This window comes from Aulostomus chinensis, chromosome 2 (assembly GCF_037954235.1).
Source record: "Aulostomus chinensis isolate RoL2024-O1b breed Wild chromosome 2, RoL_Achi_v1.0, whole genome shotgun sequence".
NCBI classification, from domain to species: domain Eukaryota; kingdom Metazoa; phylum Chordata; class Actinopteri; order Syngnathiformes; family Aulostomidae; genus Aulostomus; species Aulostomus chinensis.
Window position 1 is genome coordinate 14,639,081 of NC_141321.1, and position 24,928 is coordinate 14,664,008.

At 41.8% G+C, this 24,928-nt stretch overlaps 1 long non-coding RNA gene across 2 annotated transcripts in view; it reads right to left on the reverse strand.

Annotated features, from left to right (window-relative positions):
- The window catches only part of LOC147269185 (uncharacterized), a 74,811-nt gene that overhangs the window by 49,350 nt on the left and 533 nt on the right, over window positions 1-24,928 (reverse strand). The gene's annotated exons all lie outside the window — the stretch shown is intronic.

Below are 24,928 nucleotides of genomic sequence, written 5' to 3' on the forward strand. Positions count from 1 at the left end.
AAAACAATTAACCACATCTCGTATGATTCTTATGACAGTCTAGGCGTCTTCACGCAATAAAACATTCAATGTACAACTAAAAACACTTTCATTGAGTTGCTCCACAGCATTCGTTGGTGGTGACGTCACAATTCTCCATCTGAAACTCCAACACACTTTAACTTACACAGGAGAGAAGATCCCACACACGCGGTTAATGTTTTGGCTTCTCCACTTTGGATTTGGAGAAAACTAAAAAACGTGCTTGTAACATTTTTAGAGCCCAGCTGAACCCTTTTTGAAGCCAAATCGACATTTTCATGAATATACAGGATTTCATTAAAGAGTCCAACCGTGCACAGACAAAGTAAAATTGCCCATTTCCCTAAATATTCAAGGGTTCTATCCAAGATTTCCCCCAAACCGATCTACTGTAAACACCTGCTGCTGCCGCTTTCCAGTTTCAAATATTGTATAAGAAAAGTGCAGCACCGACGTTATAGATTATTCCCAAACCCCGGGAGTATCTAGAAACCAGTATTTCCCTCATCGGTTCGATTCCACCGCCACCGCCCACCGTCACATCCCAGAGACGCGGTTCTGTTACGATTCAACGTTTTAGTAGCATTTCAGGTTCTCGACACGCATGGTGATAATCAATATTTGATCGATCAAAATAAGATTTTTTGATGTTTACAATGTAATCACAATAAGCCATTGAGGTTAGGATGGAAACTATAGATATGGAAAAAAAAAAGAAAGAAACCAGCACCAAAACAGAGGTGAGTATATCAACTATATGAAGCTGCGTGTCCCTGCTTGACACCCCCAACCGATAACACGCAGCAATAAAACATCAAAACATCCATAAACTTCTGCACTGCTACGTTTTGAGTTTCACCTTAATAAAAAAAATGGTATTGCCATCTAAATGTCACGTCATGCAAAATCTACCTCCCTACCTAAATGTCATTTATTTCCCTACTCCTGCCTCCTCAGAGCTGTCATGGCCCAGGGCGCGGTGCTCTTTGAACCCTCGTATTGAACCCATTTCCCCTGTCGTCATTACACCAGCACGAGCTGGTTTAAAAAAAAAAAAAAAAAGTGCATGCGACCGGAAACAAGTGAAAAGACAGACACCATATAAGGAAATGAATATATTCATACATAATGGCTAGACATATCTAACCTTTTCACATTGCTGACTTGCGTGCAAACATATTTTTTAATATTTGAATTACGTAAAAAAAAATAGATGTTTAAATCCATATTTTACGCCACGGTGGAGAAGAACAACCTAATTAGTAACACGTCCCTCCAGCTGTCTCCCTCATCGTATAGAAACGTGTTGCAGCCATTAATGACGCATACACTGAAGCCCACTTCCATCTGATGTTTCCCGTCACTGTGTTCGTGTGCAACAGAAACACCAACAGTTACAAATGCTTTGCATCACTTCTACGTGTCTGCACAGAACATTTACACCCAGCCATGCATTTCAGTGAGCACATGCGTCTGAGGAGAGGCAAAATTCAATTATTGTCAACACTAATAAATACATTAAGATTATGATGCAAATTGTACAGGACAAAATCAGGTTGACGTCACATACAGGACTTCTACTCAGTTTGAAGGGCCAGTTTACCGCGTCCTCCCGTGTCGCTGACCTCGGTGCTGAACCACAAATTGGCGCACCCCCCATCCACTTGGAACGTTCCAGTAAATTTGAAGTCACAGTCAGATTGAATCTAACGTGAGATTTTTATTTCATCCACCGAGAAAGCAATGATATGTTTGACTTTGAGGGGTTAAAGGTCACTTTAACTTAAACGGGTACTTTGAACTTGTTAATCATTTCGAGTGTCTTTCACTGATTCGTTAGTTACCGCTTATATTCAGTTACCTCTTTCTTGAAATCACTTCTACAGTTAGGTGGCGCTGTGGGTTGCTGAGGTTAAGTATTCCACCTCAAGAAGTCTATGAAGAAACTGCCACCCTGGCAATTGGAACCCAAGGATGCGCCAGAGATTGCACATCGACGTTCACCAGCCCTTACCTCAACTTTGATCAAACATTCCAGCCTTTGGCTTAATTTAAATTCTAGCAATTATTATCTTACAATCTCAAACTCCACTGAGGGAAATGACATGATTTCTTCAACTTCTCAAAGAAAAAACTGGGATCTATAGATCTTTTTTTTTCTGTGTGTGCAGGCATTTGGTGTGGCCTGGAGAGAGGTGCAGTTCTACAGCGGAGGATATTGAATATCTTCCTCTGTACACATGGACTTGGATAATGAGGAGAGTGCCGGCCACCGTTTGCCCGCCACGCCATCAAATATTCATCACTGTTGATTAAACAGCCGGCAGCTGCCGATCGGCTGGGTGTCAAATTTGTATCCAGCTACCTTCACACACACACACACACACACACACACACACACACACACACACACACACACACACACACACACACACACACACACACACACACAAAACCTGAATACTATGGAGCTGAAATCATTCAGGAAATAATATGGTAATATAGCAGTGGCGTAATCTCTCTCTCTCTCTCTCTCTCTCTCTCTCTCTCTCTCTGTGAGGGGGGCTTGCATCACTTGCACTTAACACCTTGCGGCCTGAAGCTGACACTGACGTTTCCATCATGTGACCATCAGCCAGACTGACAGAAAGAACACAAGAGCGACAGTGAGGGTAAGGGACATGTGCGAGAGAGAGAGGTTACTGTGAGGCACATTAAATATTTCATGAATTGTTGAAGCAGAAAGGAAAGACTGCCCAGGAAGGTTCGTCCATCTCATTTGTTGAACTCTGGTTGAGAAGCGTGCACGTGCATCAACAAATGTTGACGCACGTGTTACATATTATTATATTCTGCCGCGACTTCCTTGAACACAGTGCAAACTCTAAGCCACGCAAAATTTTCCAGGATGAGTAGCAGTCTGATTATGGGTGGATTACTGGTTCCAGAGCCCATACTGAAGTGTCCTGGAGCAATTAGATCCCCCAATTGCTCCTGATGAGCAGGTTATTACTGTCTTCAGTGTATTAATGTGTGGGAAGGAGGCAACACAGTCCAGCGGTCTGAGCACCACTAAGGTGGAGAAGGCATCAAATATATTTATGCTACACAGTGGTGTAGCAAACATAAGAGTCACAGACAAATGTGAGAACATCAGTCTGAACTAAGAATAAATGGGCCTGTAAGATGCTGGAAAAACTTGAAATACGCCTTAAATATTGACTTTGGAAAATGGGAGAGAATCTGTGATAGCCTATGTATCTATTCATAAAACCGTGGATTATTTACCGGTGAACGTGAAGTAATTGAGGTTAAAACTGATTTTGGTAGTGATTCTCTGTGAGTTTTGACTGTTTAGAGCACGAAAGAAAAGGTACATCAGAAAGGACCTTCCAAGTATTGACAGATGCTTAACTCTCTTTATGGTTTTGTTAACTTGACATGTCTTGATCAAGTGTGTAGAGAATTAGCTGTAGTTATGCTGCAGCTCATGGGATCTTCATAAATTTGTATTGTCAGGAGCAAAAAAACAAACAAAAACGTGAGACATGAGATGATCCAAGACACGCTCTCACCCAACATTTTCTGAATTAAACAGTGACACATTCGGTGAACGGTACAGCTGTTTGGAAAGGTTGCAACAGCAGACATCCTTGGGAAAAAGGAAACAAGTGTCTCAGCGAGAAAGAGACAAAGAGAGAGCTCATCTTACTGGCCATTGATCGTCTCCTTGTGATCCTATTAGCCTCTTGTTACTCAGACTGGAATATCATCCTCTAGATCCCCTTACTGGAATATCCGACTCATGATGCAGCTGTTAAATCAGCACCTCAACCAGTGTCAAGCAGCCAAAACACAATAAGGATGACAAGGGCTGCACCATTGGCTGGCGTTCATGTCTCCTAACCTTTCCAGCAAGGTAGGATGTGGTGAGATCATCCTTTATCAGAGTTTAATAGAATAAAAAGTAAAAAGCTTGACATTGACTCTGTCAGCTCCTTCTACACCTGCTGCTGCTGCTGTTATACCAACAATATCATGCCTTGTATTAATCATGATCATGCCCAAGAGACACCCGCTGAGCGCCTGCAGGATCTCATGTAAGTTCCAGCCATTTCTGACATCTTTCATCAATACAGCATGTTCTGACATTGATTGCTGAGTCCTCAGCGTCCTGACTTCACACCACGTGGGTCACACCGTGTGAAATCAGCTCTCCTGGTTATTACTCGGGGGACTCTATCGGCTCCTTAGAAGACTGACAGCTTTGACAGGTGGAGCTGGAGTTGATGTTGACAAAGTACTGATTAGCCTGTCACTCTGAATGGAGGACAGCAGTGAACTATGTAAAATTCATCCGATGCCTCCCTACGAGCCAGAGTGGCTGTGGATTGAAATCAGGCTAGATAAATGGAGACCACTAATCATACTTGAGTTATAAGCAACTCACACATCTGTGTAAGGTTTTCAGAGCATAGTTTAGCTGTCACTGTTGTAATTACATGCTGGCCATTTATTAATAGCATGTCGTTATCAGGATGTCCTCGAAACTTCCACCTGGGTAAGTGATGCTAATTGACTTGTAAAAGTTGACACAGACTTTTTGTGACATTAGTTTGAGCGGTCACAAACCAAATCAGGTGAGAGGATTATTCTATATTTCCATCCATTTTCTAACACTTATCCTGTTAAAGGTTGTGGGAGGGGGGTGGCGGGGGCTGGAGCCTATCCCAGCTGCCTTTGGGTGAGAGGCGGGGTTCACCCTGGACGGGTCGCCAGTCCATTGCAGGGTCATTTTCTGTGAAATAGGCAACTAGCTAAGTGTAACAATAAAACAAAACAAGCTAAAAATATAAGAATCTGGAAGGATTACACAACTTTGAATAAATCCTAAGTTTTTGTCAAGTAGACAAAATGAGACTGTGTGCGTAGTCTGTCCCCTAGTCTATGGGAACAGCATGAACTGATGAAGCCACTTGGATGAGGGCGAAAAGTCTTCCAGACATATTACTACATTCAGCTGACCTGATTCATTTCCTTGAAGAACCTATGACCTGGACGAACGAGAATATGCACCGATTGACATATGGTAGTTTTCTCTGCTTTGTCCTTTACTGTTGAACTAGATGGTACTTGGAGAACATTTATTTCCACCAAAGCAAACTCGACAAGCAGTGATGAGCGGGCCCTCGCACCACCTGTGTACATCGCAGTGTGTTGGTGGTCTGTAGACTGAGAGGGAGGGGAAACCTGATAGTATTTGGATTTTGCACAAAGGAGCAGAATAATGCATTCAGTAGCGCTTCCTGTGTCCACTAGGTGGCGCTAAGGAACACACACTTAATATATATTATTTCTTCTGTCACATGCAGATTCATTAGCTTCATCTTTCACCTGAAAGCGAGTTCCACCTGCAGGAAGTAACGTGCTGGACGATCTTTCCGTTGAACAGGCAACAGACCAACTAGAGGGGGTGCAAGTGCAGCACCCAGGACACTTGGCCTCATCTGGCTTCCCGCCTGCAGGCACGGCCAAATGTGTCTGTTCAGACACCAAACCAAGCTGCAGGCAAGACAGGGAGCCACACCAGCGGCCCCCGTAAACAACGCAATGGACTGCTGGACTTCATGGACACCCCCACAGAACATTTCTGATGCAAGTCAAATGTTTGTTGGATCCGTAATACTTCCTGTCACCTCTAGTTGTTGCTATGATTACAACAAATTCAACTTGCGGACATCTTCAGGACTCATCAAATGTGTGAGGTTTGGAAAAGATCTGACCACCAGTTACCACAGTTTCCCGTTCTCTATAAATATCTAATATGGCCGCCTCATCCTGGTTGTGCCATGACAGAAAAAGCTTGCAGTCTTCATAGTAACCCATCAACGAGTACTTGAGATGTTAGTAATTACAGTTCAGATGGATCTGGTCAACCCGCTATGAGTACTGTACATCAAAGAATGGAAAAAAAGACACCTTCTGTTGCCACGTGGTGGCATTAAAACCTATCAACCCCAAAATTTAACAAACTCCCTTTGACTCATTCTACACCCCTCAACCAAGTTTGGAGAAGATCAGCCTTGTGGTTTATGTGTAAGCCCACTGACAGATGAACACCCAAAACATGAACTCCTTGGTGGACGTTCGATTAGATGTTTGCAATTCTACTGGTTTGGAAAATCAAGAAAAGTGCCTCTTTCTTTTATTTTGAGAATAAATGAACAAATCCTGATTACAGGATGACCTTCAACACATTCGTTACCTCAAACGTCAGTAGCCCAGACGACTGTTGATACTTTCTCTAATTACCATGATTGACTGCTGAGCAATATAATCCCCTCACATCTACACCCGACGAGTCCCTCTGTCTCCCACGGTAAGGATCCTAATATCACCCTATTACTGGCCAGAGTGACAGCTGGTGTGGAGGGCGTTGAAGGGGAGATAAAGTGAACAATGGAAAATCTGGATGAAAACTGAGGACATTAATGAAGAGGACAAAATCTGACCTCTACCCTCACTGTGGTGTTAAGTGGGAAATGGTGCCTGTGTGAGTCAGAGGTGTTGAAGAAACACGGAGGAATTTAGTATCCGTCGTGTGGCTCAAACTCACTGCAGGAACTCACATGGCTTTTATTTTACAACTTCCAAAATGACCATCTGCATATAGGTCTAATGTGTTAGTCAAACACTTAGGAGTTGCTAAGTAATTAGCGGTACATTGGACCTATAATTGGCTATCATGGGCCTTTATTGGTCAATTACCCACTCAAATCAAGTGACTCAGCCAAATGTAACAGTCTTATTATTACTCAATTAAAACAAATGCTCTCTGTGGTAGGGGGTTTGAGAGGGAGAGAGACAGGGGGCTGGGGAGCTCCAGATACACAGTATATCATAAGGTAATTAATATTTTCATTAACTCGCTCTGCGCTGAGCTGCGACCTGCCTCTGATCATTTCATTTCCTCTCCAAGGGTTCGATACTGTAGTGGCTCAATAATTAGTTTGATTTATATCTGGCCCCTGTAATGAAGGAGCACGCTCACTTCTTCTTCTTCCGTGTGCTGAGCCTCTGCTGCTCCACACACACTCTTCTAATGTCCAATAAATACGCCCAGCTGTACTCCGAGGGAAGAATAGACCTCTGCGAATTGAGACAGCTCATGAACAAGAAACAGACACATGGTTTATGAAATATTCACGCCAAGATCTTTGAGGGATGGAGTCAGGGCTTGTGTGGAACACGGTGAGGAAACATGGCTGATAAAAGATTGAAGCATACATACATGAGTCTTCTTGGTCTATGGACTGAGACTCATGATACTGGTGCCCAAAAACCTGAGGGATTCAAAGAAATACTGAGGAAGAAGAAGAAGAGGAAGAAGAGGAAGAAGAGAGGAAAGGCCTCAAGAGGATCAGATCTGTTAATAGTTGATGATAGGTGTTAATGATAAGGTCTCTGGATGACATCAAACCAAGGAGGAAAATTATAATTTCAAGATGTGTTAATGTTTCCGGTGAGAAGACAACAATAGATACAGTATTTTTGTACACACAGTGTACAATGCAGTCCACCGTATTGGCTGCGTGACTTCAGGGGCTCAGCAGGGTGTCGCAGGAGTGCAGATGAATGATCTCAGCATTAATAATGCTCCATTGATTATTGTTCTGCTGTTTAAAGGTGAATGGTAAAGCTTTCTGAGCAGCAGGGGAGGGTGAGGCCCACGAGTCTCTGGGAATGCCTGATTTACATTTTGGAAAGTGCACCTTATTCCCGTGGGATCCGCCTATTGCTTTCAGCCAACACTGACTCTGAACTTTCTTTGTAGTGAGGACCCATCAGTCCTTTACAAATAAACTGCACAGTGGTGGCTGAATTTTTTTTTTCTAGCTTGTGTTTTGTTGAAATCCACTGTCTAAATTCATAAATATATTTCCAGATCTTGTTCCAAAGGGTTTTTAGCACAACAATAGTCAGATTGCTGCGGTTCAATAGTGCAGCAACTTTCAAGGCTACTTTCCCTCAGTAGGTTAACTACAGGTTTTTTTTTTTGGTTGTTTTTTTTTTTTTTTTTTTGCTGATCACATTATTCATGATAGGACTGCAACAGAGGCAAGCTCCCTCTTCAAAACACACGAGCAATAGCTCTTGACAACAACTGCCCTCCAGCTAGCTCTGCATTGAGGTTATCTCAGTCTCAAGATCTCCACAAAGGTGATTGTCAGCATAAAATACACAGCACAACACGGATGTATAAAGAAACAACTTTCACTTGATCTGACAGTGTTTGCTGCTGGAGACATGAGCTACTCACATGTAAATGTGTTTTTGACTAAAAAAAAAAGAACAGAAAGGAAATATTTATCTTCAATTTATTTCACAGTTGTGATGATAGTAAAAATTCAATCATATTTGTGTTCAGAAACATAAAACAGTTTTATATTAATACCCCTTATTTCAACAAGTCATGAATGAGTGCCCTCCACCAGCATTTCTCTGTACTGTTTTGATGCTCTTTACAATCCGCATGTACCGCGATCGTCGGATCAATGGCAACGACAGGAAATACCTCCCAGCTTTCATAGGAGGCAAAGCTTAGCAGCTGGAATCATAAAGATAATCTTCAGTGCCACATAAAAAGGAGCCAAATTAGCTGCCTAGCCAGACTGTCCATCTCAGCCTCTCTCAGGCACATTTAGCAGCCATTGAATGCAGCTCGTTTTACTATTTCCCCTTACTTAATTATTAATGGTAATTATCATGGCATGCTTAGTCCGACTGCACCATAACAATATATTCTTAAGAAGATGTGAGTCAGTGGGCGTTCCGTCAAGCCGTCTTTGTTTCTTCTGGGACACTTTGTTTTTTTCTTCTGTTGACTGATAATTCTGAGTGTGGTGATTTGTCTACAGGTGGTAACTGATGGGCGTACAGGCTAATTCAGGGACTGAATGCAGACCGTGACTTTGTACGATCCAGTGACAGCCTACTGCATATTTGGGGTCAGATGCGCTTTGTGGTGCCAAGATGAATGGACAGGGGTTCAGTGTTGCTCATAGACACCAGTAACCAAACCAGTAACCTTCCAATTACTGGATAGTCACTGCACTGCTTGTTCGCAGGTTTCCTGCAGAATTAGTTCACTGTAAACACAGGAGGTGATTGGATTGCATTTGTTTAGGTTGAGGCCACAGAAACAGATGGAAAAAATGTCTCCCACCTGAGGTTTAAAATACCACAGAACATTCATGCTCTGCTGAAGGAGACCAAAAACTGACAGAATGTAAAACACGTCAGCCAACAAGCAGCACATGTGTGGTATGTAAAATCCCACTCTACCATACAAATAATTAAACAAAGGTGAACATAACTAGGGATGGCTTGGAGGGAGATTGGCTGTCTAGCGACCGAAGGGTCACTGGTTCGATACTCACCTCCCCCAGTGGCCATGATGAGGTGTCCTTGAGCAAGATACTGAACCCCTAATTGCTCCTGATGGCCCTGTGATGGACTGGCGACCCATCCAGGGTGAACCCCATACCTCTCACCCAATGTCAGCTGGGATGGGCAACTCTTAACAGATAAGAGATATAGAAAATGAATGGATAGATGGACAAAAACTAAACAGCTTTCTCCCTTCTGATTGTCATCTTGGCCTTTTCTGTCCTTTATTTCTCCTTCCATTCCAGAGGAAGGCCCTAGCTTGCCATCTTCCAATGCCGCAGGGCATGGAGCTAGCCGGCGGTGAGTTTCCATCAATTAGTGCACCCCCGCGGCCTCGTGGCAGAACTCACCTTTGACTGCAGAGAGATATTGATTAGTTCAGCTGCACTGTCAGGTCTGGAGTGAGCAGGGCCGGGTGATCCAAGGCCTTCACTGGAGACAAGATCATGTTGAGTTTCTGACACGTGAGCACACACACACACACACACACACACACACACACACACGCATACAGATACACACACACATGCACACACATACAAACAAGCACATTCACACATACATGCATCGAAATGCAATGAAATGCTCTCTCTCTCTCTCTCTCTCTCTCTCTCTCTCAGATCACTGTGAGGTGAGTGAGTGCAAAGATAAGAGGATAAGTCCACAAGAGTGGCTTGTCAGGAGAGTGATGGCTGAGAAATGACAGGCGCTTGTTAGTTTTTCACTCATCCTGGTACTGGAGTCGCTATGATAACGATGAGATGGAGAGCCCCCATTCTAACAGAGAGCTGGGTTAGGACTAAGACTACACGATAGATATATATATCTATATCTATATCTATATATACACACACACATATATATACACACATATATATATATATATATATATGAATAAATATATATATATATGTATAAATATGTATACACACACACACACACACACACACATATATATAATTATTTTGTACAGTTCTGTTGAATCTAAACAAAAAAAATAGAAAGGTATTTAATGTTGACTGAATAAAATGTGGCGACTGTGTCTCACACAGGATTAAAGCCAGTAAACATTTGCATTTCTGTAGCAGTGAATCAGTTTGCATCTGGGTACATGTTCAGTAGCTCTTGTGCTTATATTACAACAATACCAAGAGGAAAGCTGCATACAAATCAAGATTAATCAAAGTACTTGTTACACAAATAGAGGCATAATGTTATTAAATCTGGACTGGTGGGTCATTTGACAAATTTCAGATGAATTCTTTTTGTATTTGCAGTTTGATTATGAACAGATTGTGTAGGAATCTGTTTCAGTGATGCAATCAGTGGTAACTCTACAGGTGCTCACTTTTATTGATGAATATCCTTCCGAATATGTCTACTGAAATAACCTCAAGGCCAGATAAAACTATGCAACGTTAAAGTTTTAAATTTGACAATAAAATAAGACCACACGAGTGAGTTTCATCATGGATCAGTTAAGACAAAACCAATAAGTTGTTCAACAGAACTCAGACTGGAAGGAAAATCATTTTTTATATCACTCAAAAAACATAAAATCCAATTTGCCTCTTTCCTCTCTGCAGAGGGTACCACACTCTCTGTCCTACGACCATAGCCATAGCAAACCTGACCTTAAAACCTTTTAACCACTAAAATAATGTTCAAAGCCTCCGACAGAATCTCAGAGGAGGATCTTTCTCCCAGGACAGACAGATATGCAATAGATGCTCCAAGTACAGATGTCAACATATTTTTATTTTTTTTTCAATCTAATTTTATACAAGAATTTTTTACAATACTACAAAATGACTTGATAATGAGCTTGAACCTAAAGGACCACAGATAATTACAAACACACACAATAGATGTTACATAAGCCAAAGGAGACTCCACAAACTCTCTCCGGCAACTGACTGACAGCAGCTTGCTCTAATAGATGCAGGTTATGGGTCACTGAGAGGAAATCAAGGACTCCTCCCCCCTACTAGATTTCTCCCCTCCCACGAAGGAATTGAAGTAATAATTGCATGCCTATGAGCATTGATATGTTTATATATACATACTGAGGTGTCTGATTTTATATCTACTTTTATTTCCGTTATTAAACTCGCTCTACTGAACAGGAGAGGACTTGTATGTATCGCATGTATCCTGTTCTGTCTATGGACTCGGAGCACTGCCAAGGCTACCGGACATGGAGAAATGTTCTTTTTTTTTAAAGCGCTGAATGCAAGAACTTTTAACCCCAATAAGTTTATGGCCTGATAAATCCAATTTATAGTTCCGCTCCCTAGCATGAAGAGCACATGTCTTGTGATTCCAATAAAAATGGTATCTCACTGAATAACCTTTGAACAGACTCCACAACTAACCGAAAAACGATATCAAGTGTTGATAAAAAAGGGATTTGGTGAAAGCCACACCCCCCGCGCCCATTTTTATTGTATAAAGAGAGATTTAATGTCTATTCCTATTCTGTTGTTTCTGCAGAAGTGCTTGGGCTTTGTACTCTGCAAGGATAATAACGTTACCGGTACTTAATTTGCTGGACTCCAGTGCTTACTTGAACTTTGAGTCTTTTCCTGTCAGAACCTCTGAAACCTCTTAAAACTTTGACTGAGAAATAAGGTGTCGAGGTTCAGGCGGGAAGAGGCCCGCTGTCCAACTGGCCCCGACTGGGCTTCACAGCCCCGCCTGAAAATCCACATCAATACTTGTACATATATAATTTTGTATTATGAATGACACATTTATGAAAAAAAAATTGCCAGTGTGTTCATTATAATTCATGAAGCTCCTTTATATTAATGTGCTTAAAGAGAGAAATGTTTGACAGACAGCAGGATGAGGAGGAGGCAGGTAATGTCAAGGTGGCCTTGCATTTCATTTTTCCTTATGATCTGATATATATATATATATATATATATATATATATATATATATATATATATATATATATATATATATATATATATATATATATATATATATATTTTGCAATCTTTTTTCCTATAAATGGATAAATATGTGACATATGGCCGAACAGTTTCCGACTAAGGGTAAATTGGAGAGTCCCGTAGGCTTAAGTGACACCAGAAGTCAAGTTTTAACCAATGCCACCTTTTTGCCTTGGTTTGCCATTGATGAAAATTTAGAAGATGCAGCATTTATCCAGTGGCTGTGTTCTCTTGACTGCTCCGTCACCTTGTCTCTTCTTTATTCAAGCAGAACAAAGTCACTTACGGAGAACTGAACCCTCCTGCAGTTTCTTTGCTCTCTTATGTTTAAATGTGATGATTAACCTTCTTTTCATTGCCATCACACAGTAGACATGAACTGTTTTCCAGTTAAGGTGAGATGTTAATGTTGAGCTTCATGTTGTTGAAGAACTGAGCGAGGGCTTTTTGAAAAGTCTGATCCAGTTCAGAACAGAAATGTTCAGCCATTCATGGTGTATTATTTATTGCTTATGTTTCTTTATGTAGTGTTGCTGTTACTATAAAGTCAGAGCCAAAACTCCCTCTGATTTGGAGGCAGCTGTATTTCCTGAGGTGATACACAAGGTGACCAGAAAACTAAAAAGTAGTTCTGAAGAAGTTGGTTTCATTGTTATTCACCTTGTGATCAATTTACTAGACGGACGACGATTCGTGACAAGGAAATTTGGTTTTCTTACCTCATCTAGTTGACAAATGAACCTGCGGTCTCAACAAATACAATTATTTAAATCCAATTTGCATTGAAAGTGTTTTTATTTTATTCATTTTTTTTATAACTAGGATCTAAATCAAGACAAACCAATTCAGGAATTCCAACAATAATTTTTCCTCTTTTGTTACTACTTACATGATGATTTTCCATCCGTGTCCATCCCTTATGTCATTATCATGTGCGTGAGGGGGATCATCTGGGGTACCAGACTCTGATTTGAACCATCAGGATGGTTTCATCCCCCTACTAGAAATGTATACCTCAGCTCAAATTGATTGTGCTGCCTCATTGCTTCCTGGGCCAACAGGGCAAAGGAATGGTCATAATTGAGAGTAGAATTAGCAAAACCTTAAATATATGGCAGGTGATATATCATTACCCATAGACTTGACCCCTCCTGACCCCTCCCTGCTCCCCTGTGGGCTCCGGCTCAAGCTCGCGAGGATGAGGCGGTGGGGTGTGCTGATGCTCAAACAGCTAAATCAACAGCGTCTCGCCGCAGCTCATGTTGGAGCGTTTTGCTTGAATGGTTTCATGAAAAACTAATCATCTGTTCATCATGGAGATCAAACATACACATGCTGCAATGATTAGGAAAAGCAATCTGATAAACCTTGAAGAGTCAGTAGTCTAGATATAATAATTTTCAGATTAAATCCCCCTTCCCTCCTCTTCCTCCTTCTCATCCCCAGCTCTCCTGTCAGCTCTTATACCCTCCTCAGAGTTCAAGCAAGGAAGCAAATTGTTATCTTGTTTGTAATTGCTGCTCATTTGGTGTCTGCGCAGCTAAAGCCTATCTCCAGTTCCTGAACATTTGTCAAAGGAAGACCTTATCAAGATTAATTTCTATTCCGTATTTCCTTCAAAAGACGGAATTTTTTTTCAATTGTTCACTTTCACCCCAACAATCAAGCTTTCTCACAATTTACCCGATGCCTTTAGACAGCTGTCATGAATTATATAGAACAAAGACAACAATGGTTGCGGAGGATGATAATTTAGAATTGTAATATCTATATGGCGTCTTTAATCTTGCACAGCACCATAAAGAATGCATCCAGTAATTAAAAGAGACCTCGTCGACAGACACTTCAGTCAGTTATCTATTTCCTCTTTTGAAGCAAACATGTGAAGTACGACAGAGGTCAAAGCAATCTCCCACTTCTCTAATAGCCTGCTCCAGCAAAACCATAATTGGGATGAGAAAGTTTTACAAAGTGACTTTAGAAAAGTAAAGTTGTTCCATTATAAAGTTGTCCGGTGTCAAGATTCCCAGGAGATCAGAGGAGAAAACGATGATTTATTATATACAGAGACTCTCTCAAGCTTAAAACAATTATCTTCAGATGCCCCTGTGTTGCTTAAGCAAATAAAGAGAAAATAAATAGTGGCTATGTAATGTTTGATACACCCGCTGAATGTAATAACATTTTGTCGTTTCCCACAAAGTGGATCGGAATGAGATTAGAGGTCCCTGTAGTCTGTAATGAAATGTGACGTCTTCCATCTCTAATGCATTTTGTCATCACGAGGACATATTAATGCTCCTCTATAACTTTCTTTTGATTGATGCGGGCTTTGGAAATAAAGACAAGCACAAACGTTAACATCAGGGGACTGCATCTGCTGTGTTCAGTTTAAGATTAAGAGATGAAATATGGTGTGAGCAGCTAAAATGAGATTTGGAGGATTTCTATCATGTTGTCTGATTTGATGGCGTATAGCTAAAGTGGGTTTGGCAGCAGATTCAATTTGAACTATTTTGAACTTAGCAACTTTTTTTGAGGGTAAATGATGTGAATTGTCATCAGGTTGTCAGAAGGTTAAAGTGGGAATGAGTCCTAAAATCCAGAAATATGTTTTTGCATTGTTGAACAGCTGGGTTTGTTTTTTGGCTCATGCCTGAAGTAAAGCCTATGGTTAGTTAACACAAGTGCAAAACATTTAAATAGTTTGTTCTATGGCCTGAAATGAGTCAGTAAATCATCTGGATTTTGGAGATTTTGTTTGTTTGTTTGTTTCTTTGAAAAAAAGTGGCTAAACCAGACAAGAGTTTGTCGTGGAATTCAACGTCATCTTGTCATTGTGTGTGTGTGTGTGTGTGTGTGTGTGTGTGTAGCTTACACAATGTTAGCCTTCTGGTTAGCTTAATAACTGTGAATACTGACACTAACAGAAATCGGTCCAAATATTAATCTGTGCTTCATTCATTTTTCAGTAGAGCTGATTTTCCTGGATCAAATGTTTTAGTGGTAAAGTGAAACACTTCACCAGGATGTTTCAAAAAAAGACGACTTACAGCCTCCCAGCTGCATGAATACACAGTTGTAGCTTCAGGTTTTTTCTAGGAATCACTTTTCCAAGCAAACAAGTCATTCAGATCCAAACAAAGACAAATGTGCCGGTGAGATCGTCATCAGCCAAAGTAGAATTGTGGGATACGAATATAGGTAGAAAGTGTTTGGATGGTAAAACACATTTGAGTTTTTAGCTGAATTATGCAAAAAGAAAGAACCTTATTTTGCACATTTCTTTTGTCAGTCGTCACCATTTACCATAGATTGATGTAGTCTTTATGGTCTGTGGGCGCAGCTGACTGGGGCCCCCTCCTCACTGGAGACGGTGCTCAAATGGGCTGCTGGACATCCCTCTGGGACCAGGAAAGATGAAATACAGAGGGGCCACAATGGAGGCTACAACTACAAATCTCCACAGCGCCAGTATCACTCGTACCTCTATTGCATTACCACTCATTACAAAACCCCACCTCAGGGCAAACACACAAACACACACACGGTAAACTTTTTTCAAGGCTGCATTATCTTATGTAATAGCTTGGATGAAGTCACACCTTCTGGTGGTACCAGGCTCATTAACTGTTACTGTGAGGTGAAGAAATCACCAATTAAGCTGAGTGTGTCTAATTTTAATGTCACCCTCAAAAGTAGATACGAAGGTCATTACTGGGTAACGGGGAGGTGTTGGTTAATCTGTGAATAATGTCAGGGGTGGGGGTGGTGTGATGGGCGAGGGAGGGTCTTTTTTTTTGTGAGTTGCTTAGATTGTGTTGTCTGGCAGCTCATCTATATTTTATGCTGCCACTCAGACAAATGAAACAGGAGCCACCCGGAACAAGGGGGGACCCTGTGACACTTCAAAGGGAAGTCCTATGGGTGGTTTCTTATTGAAGCTAGGCCTGTGTGAACCCCGACCCACATACATAACCCCCCTACCCATGCTGAGAAGCTGCTGGGGCCTCATTAACCCTTAAACAGGCTTGTGAGGGGTGAAATGTACGGGAGACTAATTACCCTACCAACACACTGGGAGAAGCTGATCCAACACACAAACACACACCACACACAGTGCCGGTAGTAGTGAGGATAACAGTGGCTGCTCCAGAGTGTCCGCCCTAATTGAAAACCCAGTTTTTTTTTGTCGTGATTAGCAGTTTCAGAGCAGCGTTACCCCGTCTGCTCCATCTTCGCTATCACACAATAGCAATAAGTCGTGATTAGCGAAGTCTGACAGTGATAATGAGGAGAAAGGAAAGATGAAAGGGGAGGAAAGAGAGGGGACACAAAATGAGCAAAAAAAGAGGCAGATATCAAAGAAGGGTCTAATTGAGGTAACACAACCAGCCAAATTCCAAAGCCTCATTTGCATAAAAGAGTGCAGCTTCATTTGGCCATCTCTAACGGCGCTAATGTCTTAACAAATTAATTTTGCTAATTAGGCACGCCCAGTGGAGCTCACCAACAGATTAAGCAGATTAAACAAACAGATGCTGATTACCCCTGGGCAGGCTAAGAGGTGCATTTCTCTGGGTATGTTAGCTTGTGACTTCTTCAGTGGCAGTTTTAGTAACACCACTCTTATTAGGTGACATGTTTGCTATACCGGCACTTTTTAAATCTGAGGAAATAGCTTCAAATCAGGTGGGTTTTTTTTTTTGGGGTGTGTGTGTGTGTGGGGGGGGGGGGGGGGTGGTGAACTGTCAGGCACACTGCACCTGCCAAATCCTGTCAAGGTGATGTTAAACTCCCAGCGAAAAATAACACTCAGAGCTTAATGTCATACAAAATAAGTGAAATCGGACATTCCTCCTGTGATGAGACGTAAGCATGGATGAGGGACCACTTTCCACGGGAATATGATTTGTGAGGAAAAGAGAGGATGATAAAGGGCGTGCAGTCATTTCATTAACTGGGCATCAAACTGTAGAACAGATACCAGCAGCAAAGGGATGCAAAACACGCACCAGTCTTGCTGTCTTCGCTCTCTGTGAGAATTACTCTTTGCTGACGCTGAGCTGTGTTTTTAATCCGTCAGCAAACATATTCTGTCATTCCATAAAACATCCTAGGAGACTCTACAAAGCTGCAGCTGTCATACACCCTAAAGAGCTGACAAAATTATTCTTCAGATAATGCATTTAGTTATTAAATTTATCCACCTGTGAGTTGCAGGGTGGATAAGTGGTGTGGACTTGTTGCACCCGGAGTTACATGAACGAGAGCGCAAATGATTTCCGGTGCTCCTCAAATGAAGCACGTTCAGCTAATATGGCCTCAACCAGAGTGATTCTGTACAAGCGAGCTTATATTTAAAGGTCAGAGTGAATAAAATAACAATGCCTGCAATTCATAACACAGCACTTCACAACATGAAACTGCTTCTGTACACAAATGCTCATTTGAATGAATGATATGGCTTATATGAATATGACAAGAGTTAAACATGTGATGGAAACTGGAGACCTGGTACGTATATGGCGCAGAGTGTGCAACGACTCCGATCCGCCGTGCCATCAATTCTCCCCGACCTCGCTGTGATAAACACATCCCTTCTGTCTAAAACAACACTTCACCTTTACCAGCATCATTCTGCTTAGTGGAAGCCTGGGAGTCACAAAAACATCACACGTCTGACGGTTTTTAAGAATGTGAGCAAATCACGTTGAGTGAGAAACTCTCTGAGGAGTGATTGTACTACTTCTGCCTTCAAGCTGTCAGTCTTCCCTCTAAGTTTTAATCCTTTAGCCTCATCACAGTTTCCAGCCCCTGTATCCCTCCTCCCGTCCCCTGGTGGTGTGTTGTGTGACAGCTGCTGCCCTCTTTGGTGGTGGTGAAATGAATAGATTATGAGCAGTAATTAGGTGTAGAGCAGAATCAATGTGCTCTGGGGCAAGGCCTGGGGGTGGGGTAGGAGGCAGGGGGTGCAGGGTGGAGGGTTTGTGTGTCTGAATGTTTGTGAGGGAGAAAGAGGGAGAGGGGAAGGAGCAGCAAGGGGGGTCAGGATGTGAGGTAGGTGGTTTACAAACCTGAAGGAGAGCATCTTGGCATCAGTGAGGCTCAGGATTACTGCTGACTGACAGCCTGTTAAAGAATATTTCAGGCTGATTTACAATTTAAAAGTGAGATCTGTTGTGGTAACTAGTGTTGGGAGACAGTAAATGACCAAATACTTTGACTGTCTTTTTTGTGTCTGACACGTACGTCAGCCTGTGGAACATGAAGTGCACTTTCAGTCTGGTGAGATCATCAGTATTTCAAGAGCTCTTAAGTTGAGCTCTGGAGCAACATCTGGATCCCTCCTATCCAGAACCACTGACAGGCCTTTCCCCCTGACAGGGAACGGGATCGTTGCCCATTTGCAAACCTTATATTACACTGTTTTGCCCATTCTCACCCACAAAATAGTTGATCTGAACCCCCAAATCCGTTCAAAGTGCAAAGAGGAAAATATGCTTTTTCGTGAAATGTGAACTTGTGCAACCTTCCGTGTGACCTGCTTATGTGCCGATGGAATCAATGAATCTCCACAGGTGTGCAATGCCCCCCGTCAGTGACACATGGTTCAGCTCAGAACTGGTGAGAACACAGGCTGGATTGGCAAACAGAACCTAGATTCAGGAAATCTTGAACAGCACTGGTTCAAGAACCCGCGCCATTTTGGTGGAAAAAGTGCTACAGAGAGCATAACAAAGCATGCCATCACACACCAGATCCAGTCAGAAGAATGACAAAACTTCTTTTCCAATGAGAAATGTTGCAGATAATGTTTGAGGGAGCGACTTGATATCGGATCGATAAGAAAATCTTTGTTATTGTGCATTTGCTGTTGGTTTTTGTCTGCTGTGTGCTTGCTCCCAAGCTCTACAACACAGCAAACACACGTTTAATCGAAGCTCAAAGGTTATTAAACTGTCTTGGGAAAGACAAAATTAACTTGCATTCAGTTTTCCTGCTCAATGAAGAATTAGGACCCGCATTTTCAATTTGTTGGATTTAATAGTTGGGATTATCTGATGATCAGCAACGACGTTGGCAGTGTTGTGCTAACTGAACCAAAATAGCCAATAAAACCATGAACAGAACTAAGACAATAAGAAATAAAAGCACTTTGATGGAAAAGTGATGAATGTATAGATATGTGAGGGTTGTAAATTCTCCTTGCTTAATACGAGAGGAGGTAGACATCATTAATAAGATGACTAAAATCTGAAGTGGGGTGGAATTTCTTCTTGAAGTACAAGTTTTTTAAGGACAATGAATGAAAAGCAAGATGAAGAGGAGGAAACTGGAGAGAGAGCGAGAGGTGGGGGTTGGTGGTAGTGGATGGTGTTATACCCATCTCCAGCCCTGGATATACCCTTCAGTAATGCATCTTACTGCTTTTTTTGGTGGCGGAGTGCTGCACCGACCTGCCTGTGATCTCCTCCATAATTAACATATGCTTGTTAGTCAAGGTTGGTTGGAGGCTCTGCGACCCAGAACACACACACACACACACACACACGCACGCACACACACACACAAACACACACACACACACACACACACACACACACACACACACACACACACAGAGCTTCTCACACTACTTAGAGAGGAATGGGGCAGACATTGTGAGTTATATAACACAGAGCAGCCATACCGACTAGGTTCAATGTGAAAATCACTGCTTGTGTCTGCAACTCTGAGCAGCACAACATCAGACCCGTTAATGTTTGTAAGCTCTTCCGTTCTCTTGGGCTTCAAACATTTATCGATGCATTTGTAGTGAGAACTGATCAAATTTGCTCTGAAAATGACTCCAGACCACGTTAATAGGGTCATGAATATGAAGTGCTGAATGCGGATGTGTAGTATTTGTCCAATCTCTCCCAACCTCATTTCCACATAATGAAGACATGGGGCCACGTCTGATTATATCCTCTCTATGTCCCAGGGCTCTTGACCTCTCTCTGAGAAGATAAATAGCATCTATTTAACCTATCGGGATAAGAGACCAGAATGTAAACTGGATTTAGTCTCTATGAAGAGATCTAAAATAGTCAGAAAGAGTTTAAATAATTCTGAAACCTCACGTCATGGATTCCTTATGAAAAAAAAAGAGAGGAAACAAGTTCATGGGTCAGAAAGAGAGATGCTGCTACCACAACAACTTATATGTGTACAATAGGGTGGGCCTGCTTCCTGCTTATATCGAGGTGTCTACCAAGTGTGTGTGTGTGTGTGTGCATGTGTGTTTGCTCTCACAGCATCTCAATGACATCAAAGCACTGTGCAAACTGAGCCCCTGGCAGCTCTTTAGAATCCCATCTCCCCTCTCTGTTTAAAGCAGGCAAGAGAGAAAAGACCCAACCTAATAAAAGAGGTGTTATTCAAAAGAGGAACAGACGGCTCAATTGTGTGTCATGTTTGTGTGTGTGTCTCAGGGAAAGGAGGAGAATGGAAAAAGAGAGGAAAACGGGTAAAAGATAATAGAGAAAGAGTCAATGTTGCACCAAAAGCTGAGCTCTTCTTCGTAGGCTGTACATCGTTTCTTTCTCCTTGTGATGCTGACACAAAAGGTGACGTTGTTGTTTGTGCAATTAAACAAAGCGCAGGCCAGAATTCTCACATTTTATCTGCTTTGTTCTGAGCTAAAGGTTGCTCTGTGTGCTGTCAGCGATGCTTTATGCTTAAGCAGAGCAGGGACGAAGAAAAGAGAGAGAAGAAAATGGTAGTTGTGTTGAATTATTTGACTAGTCAAACGTTAACTTGCGTGGGAAATAAATGCTGTTTATCATAGTTCCTTGTTATTTTCAGTCATTTAGAAAAAGCTTAAAACCCCAGCAGAGCCTGAATTTCTCTTCATTGTTGTGCCCATTATGTGATGTGTTTCCCTTCTTTTGCTTTTAATGGCTGCCAATCATTTGTATAAACCTGACAAGTTTCCTGAAAAAAAGAGCTTTTTTTTCTTCTTCTTTTAACCGCGCTCTGACTGAAGAGAGAGAGAGAGACAGAGAGAGAGAGAGAAGGAGAGAGAGAGAGGGCGAGAGACAGAGAGAGACAGAGAGAGTAAAAGCAGGAAATAGAGCAGAGGGAGAGGAGCCCAGTGCAATTGGATGTTGTAAAATAAAATACTTTGTAAAAGGGAAATAAATGCTGCAGTGAGTGGAAGATTCACGCGCTCAAATAAACTGGGGCTTTTGAATTTTTAATTGGAGAGCCCTAATTATGGCCATCAGACAGTACTTCTAAACACACTCGCTGCACTTTCTCCCCATTGCTCTTTCCCCCAGCCTCCTCAGTTTGGCGGTGGACGCGGCCTCAGTCCGGGTGTATTTTTCCATGCCATTAATATTTGATGAAAATGGGCCAGGCTGCATCAGCTGCTCATCGCCACTAAGAACATGGCCTCCATTATGAGCCCTGTGCTTCCTCTCAGCCGCGTACATTAGCAAGATGACAGAATGCAACAGCGTTCAGGGACGGGCGGGAGGTGTGGATGCACGTGTGCGCGGCTGTTTGGTTTTGTGTGTGTGTGTGTGTGTGTGTGTGTGTGTGCGCGCGCGCGTGTGCGCAGGGGAGCGCTGGCTCATCAACCATCCCTGTCGATTGATGCTATTAAATGTTGAGAAACAGTTGGGTGTGAGCTATAATTGAGCTGACACTAATAATGAAAGCAGATACTGTCTAGGAGCCCTTGGCAATATGCTAAAGATACTGATGCCCCTAATAATTCTGCTGCTCGACTGAGTGGAGATTTTTTTCCTCTCTTTCAGATCTTGCTCAGGAAGTAAGGAAACAAGATTTAAAACGGCTCTAAAATGCAGCAAGGCGCCATCTTTTGCAACTTTCTGTGGTCTGGTGTTCAGTCCTTATGAATGCCAGACAAACACAGAAGGAAGTTACACACACAGATATGTGCTCTTACTGGTTATTAATCCATACTATCGATTCAACACCATTATGTAATTAATAGGCTATATCTATACAGTATTGATGGAATCTTTCTTTTACGAGTACGGCACCATCAAGCTTGAATTAGACATTGTTTTTAGTATGAAGTAAGAAAAACTTAAAGCTGCTGAGCCTTCCCTTGCACTCTTTCCATGCTATTAACTGTCCTTCAAGCAAAATGTAGACTTACAGGTCAACCAGCACACGGCTGATGCACGACCTACACTACCTTAGGCTGTCCATGACCATCGACCTAACAGATAGATGAGCCACGTCTGTTCCAGCTATTTGAGTCACTATCGGCTGACATCTAGTATTGAATGGGTGCATCGTCAGTCTAGCAGTGTGATAGGAAACATTGTTCATTTGTTTTGTTTGTTCACAAAAACAACATGCAGGTCAGTGTCCCTTCAGTAGTCTCTCTCTCTCTCTCTCTCTCTCACACACACACACACACACACACACACACACACACACATTTGTTTCCATGTATCACTCATTGGGGAATGTAGGAGGCTGTTGTTAGGGATCGTGACTTTGTGTTGAGCCTAGTCAAGGACCTCCATAATGATCAACTCAACCTTGTGACTCCTGTCTGAGAGCTCGTCCCCAGGGATGGGGGGGGGTGACCTCATAATTTGAAAATAAGGTAAAAGACACAGATGGATCAGAGGAACAGACATGATCCTGATCGTTTTTGCTGTGAATCCTGCATGACCGCCAGCATGAGGAGATCTGTTAAATAAACAAGTTAAAACTCATTGCAGCGCATTTTCACTGACAGCTGCTCACTAAATCTCCCTCTTGCATATACATTTTTTATTCTTTAAAGCTTCTCTCATCAGTCAGTTAAATAATTCACAGTTCCAGAATCAGTCATCGTCAGGCACTTTGGTCAGAACCATAAATGCTGCTAAAACATGAAATGACTGATTGGCAGGTCCCATTTTGACGGGGCTAAAAAGGGCAACTTTGTGTTGAAGCTGAGCCGTGATGCCAAATGGAAAGAGACGGGGCTAAGTAGAGTAGAAAGCACCTGTCATCTCCGGCTCTCCCTCGGCTTGATTAACATCAAATTTTAATTTTTCTCTCAGAGTTGAGAGCTGAAAGGTTGTTATGCTCCTTCCGCACAGTTCTCCTCTCCAAGAGTTTGTAGGTTATGAGGCTAATGCAAACCAGGGACTGCAATATAACAAGTTTGTGTGTGTGTGTGTGTGTGTGTGTGTGTGTGTGTTTGTGTGTTATATAAACCAGACAGAATGACAGAAGAGGATGTAAAAATGTGCCTACATTTAAACTTCACAACACAACACAGACACACACACACACTCCTACATATATATTACTGAGGACAACACGTGCCTTTTAAATGAATTGTGCATTTGTGAATACAATATCCATCTGTTACATACTAATGGACCCCAACTTCATTAAAACGAGTCCCCACCCTTCACTGAATTATTGTCTATTAAACTGCATCGCACAAATAAAAAGCTCATCTCGGGAAATATAGAACACGATTACTTCAAAGGTTTTTTTTTGTTGTTGTTCTTTTTTTCCATCCCCAAAAGCACGAAAAGTACAAGAAGGCATCAGCACCCAAAACAACTGTAAACGGTCGCGGTCCCAACATGGTGGCCGTAATATATCTTAATTGGATGATGGAAATCACACGGGCCTTTTGTTTAGCGCGGCGCGCTCCTTCCTCTCTGACTCCCGCTTGTTCTCCCGCTCTCATTTGCATATTCATTGAGATATCAATTATTTATCTCTCACCACGATGACTTGCTGCATTACTATGTGCCACCATGCAGTACGACACACCAGCTTATGCATTTTACTGAATAATACATAGGATAAGTGGAATAAATCAATATATAATAATGATAGCAAATAACAACAGCAGAACATTGTTAACAGATATAGAGAGAAATATTTTTAAAAGATAGAAAATAAGAAGAAAGGAAAATATAGCACTGGTATTTTCAGCATTTATTATCTGTTTGTCTAAAATTACTGTTTCTACATTTTATAATAATAATAATAATAATAATAATAATAATAATAATAATAACGGTAATACAAAACAAATGTATTGTTGACTAAAATGACTGTCAAGCTTTGATTTATTTTTTGTTGTTGGTTGGACTGGTAAAAAAAGGAAATATATTTTAATAAGTTATAATCAGTTTTGTTGCACACACACACACACACACACACACACACACACACACACACACACACACACACACACACACACACACACACACACTCAGCCCAATTGCTCCACTAGCTAAAATATTTACTCGAGGCACCAGAGCGAACGCAAACGTGAGAATCGGACACAATATTTGGAAACCTTCCGCACAATAAGCTCATTACCCCGGAGACACATTTCCACGCTGCTGCCCTGTGAGTTGTGTCCTCATCGTGTTATTATTATTACTATTAGAATTATGATTATTATTATTATTGCAGGGAAACAATCAGATGACTAATCAACACATTTC